This window comes from Abramis brama, assembly GCF_963993115.1.
Source record: "Abramis brama genome assembly, chromosome: 6".
NCBI classification, from domain to species: domain Eukaryota; kingdom Metazoa; phylum Chordata; class Actinopteri; order Cypriniformes; family Leuciscidae; genus Abramis; species Abramis brama.
This window is the reverse complement of record NC_139968.1, coordinates 24,191,375-24,204,918: the sequence shown is the minus strand read 5'-3', so window position 1 is coordinate 24,204,918 and position 13,544 is coordinate 24,191,375. Positions and strand designations below refer to the sequence as shown.

The 13,544-nt window shown below is 36.9% G+C and overlaps 1 long non-coding RNA gene across 1 annotated transcript; it reads right to left on the bottom strand.

The window, feature by feature from the left end:
* Window positions 1–22: 22 nt before the first annotated feature.
* LOC311085244 lies at window positions 23–11,399 on the bottom strand. Its single transcript, XR_014606759.1, has 4 exons — window positions 11,295–11,399; window positions 10,359–10,463; window positions 2,102–2,692; window positions 23–410 (listed from the first exon to the last, which is right to left on the bottom strand). It is a non-coding gene; the product is annotated as an uncharacterized lncRNA (long non-coding RNA).
* Between the last annotated feature and the right edge of the window lie 2,145 nt (window positions 11,400–13,544).

The following is a 13,544-nucleotide window of genomic DNA, read 5'->3' as shown; positions in this document are numbered from 1 at the left end:
AGCATTTTGATAAACTGTAGACATTCTATTTTATATGATTAAATGATTAGTTAAAAAACAAAACAATCAACACATTAGAAGAAAAGTGAAAATTATAACTCACAAATCAGAAATTAATCTCAGACGGAAGAAGAGAACATTAATATAACACATGAACACGAGGTGATCATTTTATTCACTTTATGTTATGACTGCATGTGTAAAGGTCCCGGATGCGACGTCATACTGACGGCCTGCAAGTATTGCCTCCACTAAACTTCACCTTCTGTTGTTGTCGCTGTTGTTATCGTAAGTATTGGCTCCGCTGAAGTTCCACTTCTGTTGTTGTCACATGTTGTCTTCTGTTTATTCTTAAACATTATGAAGCAGAGGATGCTGCAGGAGACCAGGGCCAGGGTATAACCTATTACCTTAATAAGAAAAAATACATTGAATAAGTCAATCCATTAAAAACAAAAAATGAAACAATAAAAAGCCATAAGTATGTATGTTAGTGGTTTATGATCAAACGTTTATTAGCACAATTGTGTTTGTCAAAAATAGTGACAAAAAGGAATATTTCCCTCCAAATTCTGTTTGAGAAATTAGCTCCTATACAGAATGTACAAAAATAATCAGGAGGCATTCCAACTATTTGAATGTCCTGTCCGAGTTGATTTAGCAGCTGAGAAGTGACAAAACACCCAACATGGTAAATCAGTGATTTGAGCTGATTTCACTTGACATATTACAGGGTTTTATCTGTCTAATATTTGGGTTGAAATTTTGTTCACTGTCTAGAAATTTAATTGTCTACCTTTACTATACTAAAACATAAAAAAAACATTCTCGCCATTAGGCCATTCTGTTGGATTATGATTATCTTTAATGATATTTAAAACGGGATTATTCATTATGAAATAATATTGTCACGCCTGTGGTGCAGGCAGAAGACGAAGAAGAGTCAAAAGTTCCAATGCAAACTTTTACTCACAAAATAATTCAATATTATACATACATAGAAGACGGGCAGAAGGTACACACCCACTTAATACAACGGAGATCAGACAAAGACTAACCCCGGATTTCCACCAACTGCGGAACGGCTGCGGATCGGCTCCGCTGCGTGTCGGCTCTGTGCTCCGCCATCCTTCAATACCCACCAATTCCGGAGTTGTTGCGGAACGGCTGTGGCCATGACTGACAGCTGAAGTCACGAGGACCCACGACATCACGAAAAATTCACGTATGATCGCGCGATAAAAGTGCTGAATTGCTGCAGAGCTCTCCGGCATCCGGCAAAAATAGAAGCTCTGCGTATCTGCTCCGGAGGGCTGCGGATCGCCGAGTCAGAACGCATCCGTTCCGCAGTCAGTGAAAATACACACATTGACTTTAATGGAAACCTATTGAAACGGCTGCACATCTGCTCCGGTCAATAGGTTTCCATTAAAGTCAATGTGTGTATTTTCACTGACTGCAGAACAGCTGCGTTCCGACTCAGTCCCAGCTCCGGCGATCCGCAGCCCTCCGGAGCAGATACGCAGAGCTTCTTCGCTCCGTATGCCGGAGAGCTCCACAGCAATTCAGCACTTATATCGTGCGATTATATGTGAATTCGCTGTTAGTCATGGCTGCAGCCATTCCGCAACAAATCTGGACCTGGTGGGTATTGAAGGATGGCGGAGCACTGAGCCGACACGCAGCAGAGCCGTTCCGCAGCCGTTCCGCAGTTGGTGGAAATCTGGGGTGACTGAATAGAATGGAACTAAATACAAACACTTATGAACACTGATTAACATAACACAGGTGACATAGATGATGATGATGATGATTAACTGAACACAGGTGATACAGATTAACTAAATGACAGTAACTATGGATACGAAGGAGAGGCGGGAAAAGAACAAAGGAAGACATGACTACTGAAAATACAAACAAACACTGACACGTGACAATTGTATCATTTATCTCTATTATTTATTTGTACATATTTTAATGTTTCTCATCTTTGTGAAATGGTAAATTATTCAAATTTCCACAACAGTTCTATGTTCCATTTATTCTTCCCTGAAAAAATTTGGAACTTGTATAGAGAGGGGTAAAAATACTTGGTACTTACCTTTGATATATTAATCATGACTTGTGTCTTGTAATATGCTCTATCATTTGTTTCTTGCTGTGTGGGGTTGTTTATTGTGTGAGGTTTACACCAACTCACACAATATGGACGTGTTCCATCACAGGTGTAGTTTCCATTATAGAATGTGAAAAAACATGCACAATAATCACCATCAATAAAAAATACACAGACCCATAATAGAGATGGGATACATCGAATCATATGATAACGTATTTTTTCATATGTAGATCTTCGTATTTCAGGGTTTCCTGAATCCTTAATTTCGTAACATTTTAGAAATATTGACATCATTACCCAAGCAGAGAAAGCAGGGACAATAAAGATGAGTGATGCTATAAGTTGGTTCCACCCATAATCACATGGGCATGAAAATTTCACACCCTCAAATGCCTGAAAACCCAGTAACATAAAGCTCACTGGAGCAGAGCTCAGCATAACAATTTTGTTTTTTGTTTTTCTTATTGTTGGAGAAGACATTTTCTGATGTTTATACACCGCACAATAAGTATCTCTGATGATCCTTTTGGCTGCTCCTATTTCTTCTATGGAATGTGATCCGGTCCAGGATCCCTGTAATGAACAGAATAATAATCTGCATTATTATGATATTACTGATGATATTTCTTTAAAATTTTGAACAGTATACACACTAAAAATTCCTTTGTCAAAAAGGGACCAACTACTTTATGGGTTATTTCAACCCAGAAAATTGGGTTATTATTTTTTGACCCAAATTCTGGGTTAAATACCTGACACAAATGCTGGGTTTTAAAAAACCCAACATCTGGGTAGAAATAACCCAAAGATTAGTTGATGCTTTTTTAACCCAGGAGTTGGGTCCAAAATAACCTAACTTGGGTTACTATCTCAGTATGCCTTATTTCAGCAAATAAAACTTTGTTTTACATTATATTACACACTTCAAGCACTTTTACATTTTTATTGCATTAAATTCAAATCTATATGAAAAACAAACACATGGACATGTTTATTTTCCTATTTATTTTAGGCCACACTGTAAAAACAATATTAGAAATAAAAAATAGAAAAATAAACAATAATTAAAGCTGCAAGCAGCGATGAAAGGGCCCTCGCACCCGTGCCATCAACACTCGGTGGCTTTAGGAAGACAGAGCATGGTTGGGAAATGTACATTTAAGGAGGTATATATAGTAAGAGTATGTCAAAGTCAGTTACAAAATGTTTTGTATAATGGTGATAATAGCATGCTTCATGACTCAGCTAAGTGTTGCTAGCATGTTTAGTCTGTTTCTAGCATGCTTAGTACACAATAATTATGTGGTTAGTACTGCATTACTGTGTTAACCATGTCAGTTTCTGTTGCCAGTAGGTGGCGTTATGACTATAACTGAATATGAGCATGGATGTGTGTTCAGGACAGAACTCTTATCAAACGTGTGAAGTTTGGTGCAAATTGGACATTGCCTTCTTGAGTAACAACAAAGTCATGTTTCATTGAATTAGCATTCTTTAGCACTTAGCTAAGCATTGTTAGCATGTTTTAACATGTTTCTAGCATGTTTAGAACTCAATGGCATTTTTAACATGTTGCTAGAACGGCATCAACGTGTTAAACATGTCACTTCCTGTTGCCAGTAGGTGGCGCTATTACTATAACTGAACATTCTCATGTAGATGTGTTCAGGCCATGATTCTTATCAAAAGTGTGAAGTTTGGGGCAGATTGGACATTCCATGCCTGAGTTACAGCAAATTCATATTTAATTGCAGTAATATCATTCTTTAGCAATTAGCTAAGTGTTTGCTAGTATGTTTTAGCATGTCTCTAGTATGTTGGTAGGATGTTTAGCACCTACTGGCATTTTTTTATATGTTATTAGGAGTCAAGAACAGTGTTAAACGTCACTTCCTGTTGCCAGCAGGTGGCGCTATGACTATAACTAAATATGAGCATGGACATGTGTTCAAGAGATAACTCTTATCAAACGTGTGAAGTTTGGGGTAGATTGTACATTGCCTTCTTGAGTAACAACAAAGTCCTGTTTCATTGAATTAGCATGCTTTAGCACTTAGCTAAGTATTGCTAGCATGTTTTAACATGTTTCTAGCATGTTTAGAACTCAATGGCATTTTTAACATGTTGCTAGAACGGCATCAACGTGTTAAACATGTCACTTCCTGTTGCCAGTAGGTGGCGCTATTACTGTAACTGAATTTGAGCATAGACATGTGTTCAGGCCATGATTCTTATCAAACGTGTGAAGTTTGGGGCAGATTGGACATTCCGTGCCTGAGTTACAGCAAATTCCTATTTAATTGCAGTAATAGCATGCTTTAGCACTTAGTTAAGTGTTTGCTAGCATGTTTCTAGTATGTTGATAACCTGTTTAGCACTTGCTGGCTCTTTTTTATATGTTATTAGGAGACCACAACACTGTTAAACATGTCACTTCCTGTTGACAGCAGGTGGCGCTATTACTATAACTGAATATTCTCATGTAGATGTGTTCAGGCCATGACTCTTATCAAACGTGTGAAGTTTGGGGCAGATTGGACATTCCATGCCTGTGTTACAGCAAATTCCTATTAAATTGCAGCAATAGCATGCTTTAGCACTTAGCTAAGTGTTTGCTAGCATGTTTTAGCATGTTTCTAGTATGTTGTTAGCATGTTTAGCACTTGCTGGCACTTTTTTATATGTTTTTATATGTCCACAACAGTGTTTAACATGTCACTTCCTGTTGCCAGCAGGTGGCACTATGACTGTAACTGAATATGAGCATGGTCATGTGTTCAGGACAGAATGTTTATTAAAAGTGTGAAGTTTGGCGCAGATTGGACATTGCCTTCTTGAGTAACAACAACATCCTGTTTCATTGAATTAGCATGCTTTAGCACTTAGCTAAGTATTGCTAGCATGTTTTAACATGTTTCTAGCATGTTTAGAAGTCAATGGCATTTTTAACATGTTGCTAGAATGGCATCAACGTGTTAAACATGACACTTCCTGTTACCAGTAGGTGGCGCTATTACTATAACTGAATATTCTCATGTAGATGTGTTCAGGACAGAACGCTTATCAAAAGTGTGAAGTTTGGGGCAGATTGGACATTCCATGCCTGAGTTACAGCAAATTCCTATTTAATTGCAATAATAGCATGCTTTAGCACTTAGCTAAGAGTTTGCTAGCATGTTTTAGCATGCTTCTAGTATGTTGTTAGCATGTTTAGCACTTGCTGGCACTTTTTTATATGTTATTAGGAGTCCATAACAGTGTTAAACATGTCACTTCCTGTTGCCAGCAGGTGGCGCTATGACTATAACTGAATATGAGCATGGTCATGTGTTCAGGACAGAACTCTTATCAAACGTGTGAAGTTTGGGGCAGATTGGACATTCCATGCCTGAGTTACAGCAACTTCCTGTTTCATGGCGAAACATCGAAATTTGTCAGGCCGCCGAGGACCCGCCCTTCGACGAAAACTCAAGATCTTCGCAATTTAACGTCGCAAAGGCCTTAAGATTACACTCACCAAATTTGAAGATGATCAGATTAAAACTGTAGGAGGAGTTCGTTAAAGTATGAGGCCTGAAAATGGCAAAAACTGCACAAAAATCTGAGAGGAAGTTCAAAATGGCTGACTTCCTGTTGTGTTTAGGGTTAAGCTCCAAGAGACTTTTTGGTAGGTATTAGGTCATTACATGTATGTACCGAATTTCGTGCACATACGTGGAACGTTGCGGGAGGCGCACTCCGTTGAACTTTTATAGGTGGCGCTATCGAGCCATTTTGCCCTGTCCAATTCTGAAACCTATATCAGATGTAAATTTTCGCCAGTTCTGACGCGTGTGCAAAGTTTCGTGAGTTTTCGAGCATGTTTAGGCCCTCAAAAATGCAATTTAATGCGGAGAAGAATAATAATAATAATAATAATAATAATAATAATAAACAGAGCAATTCCAAGAGGGTCCTCACACCATCGGTGCTCGGGCCCTAATTATCTGAAGAGCCTCAGGAATTTAAGCCTGGGACCAACTTTGGGGACAAGATTTTTGATAGTGTTCTCATCAAAGAGAATAAATGCCTCCTCATCTGTGTCTTCATCTGAAAGACAGAAAACAAGACAACATGAGTATTGTTAATAAGTCGAGACAATTGTGAGCCACTCACCAGACACCCTTTCATTATCAAGCTTAGCTGTGGCTTTTTTTTTTTGGCCCAAATTGCTAGTTAACTAATGTGGTTATTTTGCAGCATTACCCATTTTGTGTGAATGACAGTCTATATATACTGTCCATCCTTTCTTTCATTAACAAGTGTAATGACATTAATGCAAAGGGGAATATCTGGCCCATTCTTATGCATAACAGCTTAAAGACAAGGCACAAGTATCTTTTAGGGTTATATAGATATGCATACCCCACTGTTGAAGAAGTTGTGACTTTCACAAAATCTTGCACCGATACATTTAAGCCTTATTAAAGAAAATGTTTAGGTATAGAGAGATTATATAAGAGCATTAAGAGTAGAATGCTCACCTCTAAAATTCTATATCAGCTCAGACTGCCGCCACTCAGTTAGCTTATCAGCGACAAAGCTGTCCATTGTTCAAAAGGACCGTGGACCGTGTTCAAAATCCTGCCACGCCATTTACATAGTTTCATATTAAATTGACATTATATTTGTCTCAAATCGTCATTGATGTATATACTGACTTTACCATGTGCTGCAATATACATTTAGTTTTACATTCATTCACAGAAATGAGCTGATTGAATGAAAATTGCTTATGTTATCGGATTTATAGGTGAGATTCTCAATTCACTCAGTTAACGGACACTTTGAGGTAAAGTGTTCAGACTGAAGACTTAGCAAAGATTGTATTTAATTGTACAGTACAATCAGAACATAGTACAGACATTATCTTAATTTCATAATGTCCTTAAACATAACAATATTGCTGGCCATAAACTGAGAAAGTACGCGTACGGTGTGCGATGCCTCGAGTTGTCCTAGACGCAACGTGGCGCTGCGCTTCTCGTCTGGTGTGCGATGCCTCGAGTTGTCCTAGATGTTGTCGCGATAGCCGCGGCTACATGGCAACCACATAATTACCACGGCTAACGCTAGTCTCAACGTAGCAACTAAGCCATGGTAATTTTTTTAGCAAATGGTGCTAAACTAGCAACGGGGACATGGACACAGAAAAGTTTACGTTACATCAACACTGAAAATACTCTCTTACCTTGAATATAGATGAAGTTGCACCGAAGAAGCACAGCCAAAAATGGATCGAGCGCGAAGCGACGGTAATTTCAAACGACTGTTGTGAGAAAATTCCAGAACAACTGCAGGCGGGCGAGAGAGAGAGAGAGAGAGAGAAAGCCAACCCTATAACCCAGAACATGGGTTACTCTTTGAAAAATAACCCAGAAACCCAAACAACCCAGGAGTTGGGTCAAAATATTAGCCCTATAACCCAGAAAATGGTTAGCCTACTCTCTGAAAAAATAACCCACAATTTTAACCCAGCACAAATAACCCAGAAAATGGGTTGAAGAAATAACCCAGGAGATTTTAGTGTGTAAGCAATGCATTATATATATATATATATATATATGTGTAACAGAGCAACAAGAGTAATCACAATTTTTAATAATCACAACTTATGTCGTAAAACTGGTCGTAACACATCTTGAGGTGAAAAATGAGAATTTTTAAAGAGAATGGGATTTCAGAGTTACAGTCATGAGGATGAAGAGTGATTAAAGCTTGAATTTGTGTCTGTTCCTCAGACAAAGCAATCATATGGTTTCTGGAGATTTGGATTACAGCTTACAAAGAAAATGTATTGCTTGTATGGTCATTTTACGGTGAGATTGTGGTGTATTTAGCCACAACACATTCAGAAAAGTATTTTCTGAATTACAAATAAGTTGAATATGGCAACATAATTCGCACAGAACAGAATTAAACATTACTTTTAAATTAAGTGAATGTGTGAACTACATTAAGGGGTGAATAAACTTTTTGACATTGAAAATGTCCCATTTTACCTGAATTCACCCCAAATGTCATGGCAATGATAACAATAATTGTCATTTGATAATCAATGATAATTAATTTAATTGATTATAAATGAAACAAAATCAATTGATTAATTCCCTTATTTAAATAATCATAGGTCCATGAGGATTCGTAAACATTTGTACACCTTTAAGTTATTCGTAAGTCAATTATTTACTTTTTAGATGCTACCATTACGTTAATATACGTTTTAATATCCAATTTAAGTGCGATAACCACACTTACTCACCCACTTTAGAATAACACAAGTTTGTATACTGAAGAATAAAGCATGGTCAAAGTTAGCATACGTTTATGAAGGACTAAAAATGACAGAACGAAAAATAAATAAATAAATAAATAAATAAAAGTAGAAATAAATAAATAAATGCAGAAATAATAGTGAAAATAAATACATTTTGGTATTATAAATGGCTATTTCTGTATTTTTACATGTATTTATTTATTTATTTATGCATTTTTATATGTATTTATTTATGTATTTATACATTTATTTATATATTTATGTATTTATATATTTATTTATTTATATATTTATATATGTATTTATTTATACATTTATTTATTCCTACATTTATTTATTTCTGTATTTCCACATTTCTACATTTATTTATTTCTGTATTTCCACATTTCTACATTTATTTTTCCCTGCGCATGTATGCTAATTGACCAATGGCTAACCACGCCCCCTCCACTCACTCGGACAAACAGTCAACATTCGGTAACAGGCGCTATGGCAGCTGTCACAGTAGGAGACATTTCACAGGAGTCAATTGATGATTTTTTGGAGACAGAAAGATTATATATCATCTCGATGTCACCAAAAGGGCCTTAAATATGCATTGGAGGGTTATAATAATAATTTTATAGTTGAGAAGGTCGATAAGCTTCAGCTCCAGAACAAAGATTTACAGTTCACAGTGTAAACGTTATAGTTTGGTGCTATTTCGCTTCAAACGCTCGCTTTATACGCGTGTCCTATTCGCTTTGGATTCAAAATGTTCAAGCGTCGAACTAGACGCGGATACGCGCGAATTTGACGCTCTATTCGCGTTTGGTGTGAGCGCAGAATAATGAACAGGCTGCGATGTCAAGATTGCATTGCTGGAATGTGTGTGTGTGTTTGTGTGTGTGTGTGTGTGTGTGTGTCAGAGAGCGGGCGCGATCGAACAGTGGAAACATAAAAACATACTCCATTTTGTTCATACAGGACATAATTAAAACTGCAAAGTGTTTAGCCTACTTATATTTGTGTAAAGCACAACATTGTGCTTTTGTCAAACTGTAAACTCTTGTCAAACTGTAACCTACAACTGTCACCCAACCAAAATCACACACACACGCTGTTTAAAGCCAAAATGACAAGAAAAAACATAAAAACGAATGAAAACCGATAACCGCAATGCATTGCAATGGACGAGGAAGCAATCAGAGAATGTCCGAGTGTATTGGGTTAGCTATGCGTACTGTGATTGGCTCATCGCGTTTGGGGGCGTGGCTTAGCCATTGGTCAATTAGCATACATGCGCAGGGAAAAATAAATGTAGAAATGTGGAAATACAGAAATAAATAAATGTAGAAATGTGGAAATACAGAAATAAATAATTGTAGAAATGTGGAAATACAGAAATAAATAAATGTAGGAATAAATAAATGTATAAATAAATACATATAAATAAATAAATATATAAATACATAAATATATAAATAAATGTATAAATACATAAATAAATACATATAGAAATGCATAAATAAATAAATAAATACATGTAAAATTACAGAAATAGCCGTTTATATTACCAAAATGTATTTATTTTCACTATTATTTCTGCATTTATTTATTTATTTCTACTTTTATTTATTTATTTATTTATTTATTTTTCGTTCTGTCATTTTTAGTCCTTCATATACGTTAGCATGGTCAAATATATAGCATATCTGTACACATTACATTTTTTTAATATGTTAATGATTTACATTTTAGATGCTCTTTTATACCAATATACATTTCAATGTCTATCAAAACATAAGTAAATGTACGTATGCTATAACCACACTGATTTAAAATACACATCTTAATCCATAGGATGCACCCCACATCTGAATGGGACGGGATCTTGCCCCCTATGGACACAATCACTTGAACCAAGAATCTTTAGTGCCCTACCTTGCTGCACAGCAGTAACACAAAAATATGCCAGTGTTTCCTTTGCTTTGTGTTTATTCACGGCCAGCAGGAGCTTTCTCAGTCGCAGCAGAAAGACTCACCCACCTAAAGAATCATACAAGTATACAGTACTGTCAGATGAAGCATGGTCAAAGTCAACGCACGTCACTGTGATTGGTTCTATCCTTTTCATAAATAAGCAGTCTCTTTGTTACTAGGCAGATACAATTTGATATAAAAAGCGAGCTGGTATCACCGACAATACCGCCGACCCCAGGGGTTTAAAATTATTAATACTGTTGTTTTCTTTTCTCATCTCTTCTTTTTGCACTCTCTTCACCTCTGCTGCTTTCAAGGTTGCCAGGTCTGAGTAACAAATTAGCCCAATGGCCAATCAAAAATAGCCCAAAAGTAGCCCAATGGCCAAATCCCAAATATGCCATTCCCATACTTTTTTTTTTTTTTTTTACAGCCACTCTTATACAAAATGAAAACCTATACATTGTAGTCATCACAAAACTTAACATCTATCACAGTTTTAACATTAATAGAATATACAATATTTCAATATAAGCACTTCAGTCAAATATTTTTTTATGCAATGTCAAAGGATTTACCCAACTCATTTGGGACTTTAGTGTAATTAAGTATTTGATGGTATTTTTGACTTTTAATGTAATTGTCCAATCGTTTGTTTAACAAAATGTAAACTTTCAGAGAGCATAAGAAAAAGGTATAAAAGCATTTCCTGTTTCACATCACATGAAAAGACAAAATGACTTTATGAATTTGACTTTTCCTGAATCACATAATAAAATCTCATACTAGAACCACGCTGATTTAAAATACATATCTTAATCCATAGGACGCACCCCACATCTGAGCCGAATGGGATCTTTTGCCACTATGGACACTAACAATAATCCAGTGCCCTACCTTGCTGCACAGCAGTAACACAAACAGATTCCAGTGTTTCCTTTGTGTTATTCACGGCCTGCAGGAGCTTTCTCAGTCACAGCAGATAAACTCACCCACCTAAAGAATCACACAAGTTTATATACTGTAGGATAAAGCATGGTCAAAGTTAGCACACATCACCGTGATTGGTTCTACCCTTCTCATAAATAAGTAGTCTCTCTGTTACTAGGCAGATCAAGTTGGATATACAGTTAGCACATCTATTGCCTAAGTTATTGCACAAGTATCATAGTTATACATATAATGCAAAATCATAGCTCTATCTAGTTATTGTACCCCTTATTACATCCTCTTTATCAGAACCCCAGAACATCCCTAAATAACCTTAAAAATCGTCTTAAAATAACCCTCACAAAGCAAGTTCTCTTTTCACCAAAACATCTTATATGAGTCAAACTCTGGTCCGGGAGGGTCGGTGTCCTGCAGAGCGTAACTCCAACCAGCTCTATAACACCTGCCTGCACGTTTAATCCTGAAGACCTTCAGATTCAGGTGTGTTTGATTAGGGTTGAAGCTAAACTCACCAGGATGGTGGCTTGCCAGGAACTGAATTTTACACCACTGTTTTATACAGTTTGGTCTTTACTGGTTGATTTGCCCTCTGTGGGTAATAAGTACAGTGAGTTTTTAAATATCTTCCATCTTTAATCAAAACTAGGCTCATCACCACCTGGTCAGCTGGTCAGTGAGTCAAACACCCTCTTCGTCCCATGATCTTCCTTTCTTTCCCAACTGAAACATGGGACCGGACTGGTGCCTGTGGACAAGAGCAGATTGAGAATGTGTTACTTAAACAGAGAATGAAGATAATTCTGAACAACTACAACAAAGGTTTCAACCAGTGGTTCCTCAAACCTCTCCTCTTCATATCATGGCATGTAAACCATAAAGTACAATGCAAATGGGGTGGGTTTTTTTTTCAATATCTGTAGATAAACTGAATATGGATCAAATGAAGAAATCAGGGCCCAACTATAAAATCAATTTGGCCATTTTTGTGCAAAAGTCCCTCCTGTTGATAATACTTCCACCCTGATATCTGTCAATTTTAAAGGCTCACTCAATCTAATGAAAACTGTATGACAGTCAAGAAATGTTAAAAATGGACGCACAGCAAAAAGACTCGAGTTTTACATCATCAATCCATCACATTTGTTCGGGTTCGGGTTACTGTGAGCTGCATTGCATGCGGGATTGAAACGGTGACTAACAAAGAAAAATTAAATGAAATCTGATTGCAATGTTCATTAATCGGCTGTTGGTAAACATGTCAAACTAGCGATCAAAGACAGATTTTGGCCTAGGATTGTTGGAATCTTTTAGGATTTTCTGTCTCAGACAACCAAATCGTGACCAAAATTTTACAGTGTGAACCCAGCTTAAGTTTGAATGGGTCTCTATCGCTATTGTGGAATATTTGGCCCCTTTTCCACAAGGAAAGGGGTGGAATGTCTTTCTACCTGGATTATCATCACTGGACTTAACTTTGGATCATCGGTTAGTTGGGTTGGTTGAGCATCACCCTCTTCATCCTATGCAGTCATCCACTGCTGGTGCCCAAGAGCTTTTGGGATGGAAGGAGATGGATGCAGTTGTCCTTCATTTGGACAGTCTTTAGCCTAATGTCCTATTTGTCCACATTTGCTACACTTGTCTACTTAGCATTTTTTTGGTCCATGGCCTCAGTCTCTCTCAAAGTGTCAGCCCTTCCCTCGACTCCTGAACCAGATTGGTCAACATTTCTCTGTACTAGTCTTCTCAGTATTCAGATCAGCATGTTTGGTGTGTCGCAACACCAGACCTGCCAACCTCATCGTTCACCAGATTAGGAACCTCTCTGCTTCCCATTCTTGCTTTCAGTTTTACTCAGCAAGTGTTCTTTTTCGTCTCACTTATGAAAACACCATAAGGCATATGTCTTCAAACTTTGCATCAAACTAGGAAGAAAAACAGTTAAAGAAATGATCTGCTTCTCAGAAACATGCTGTTCCAATAAAACCATATCAAAAAAGGATACAGCAAACTTCTACATTTAAATTATCTCCCTGATTTCAAAAAAACATTCAGTCTTTAAGAAGTTACAGTAAAATAACAAAATATAAAGAAAAACCAAAAGACGAAAACTTTCTTCACATTTCCTAAAAGGATGGTTCACACCAAAACGAAAGTCAACAGGTTTATAAAGAGAATAAAGGTTTGGAATGATGT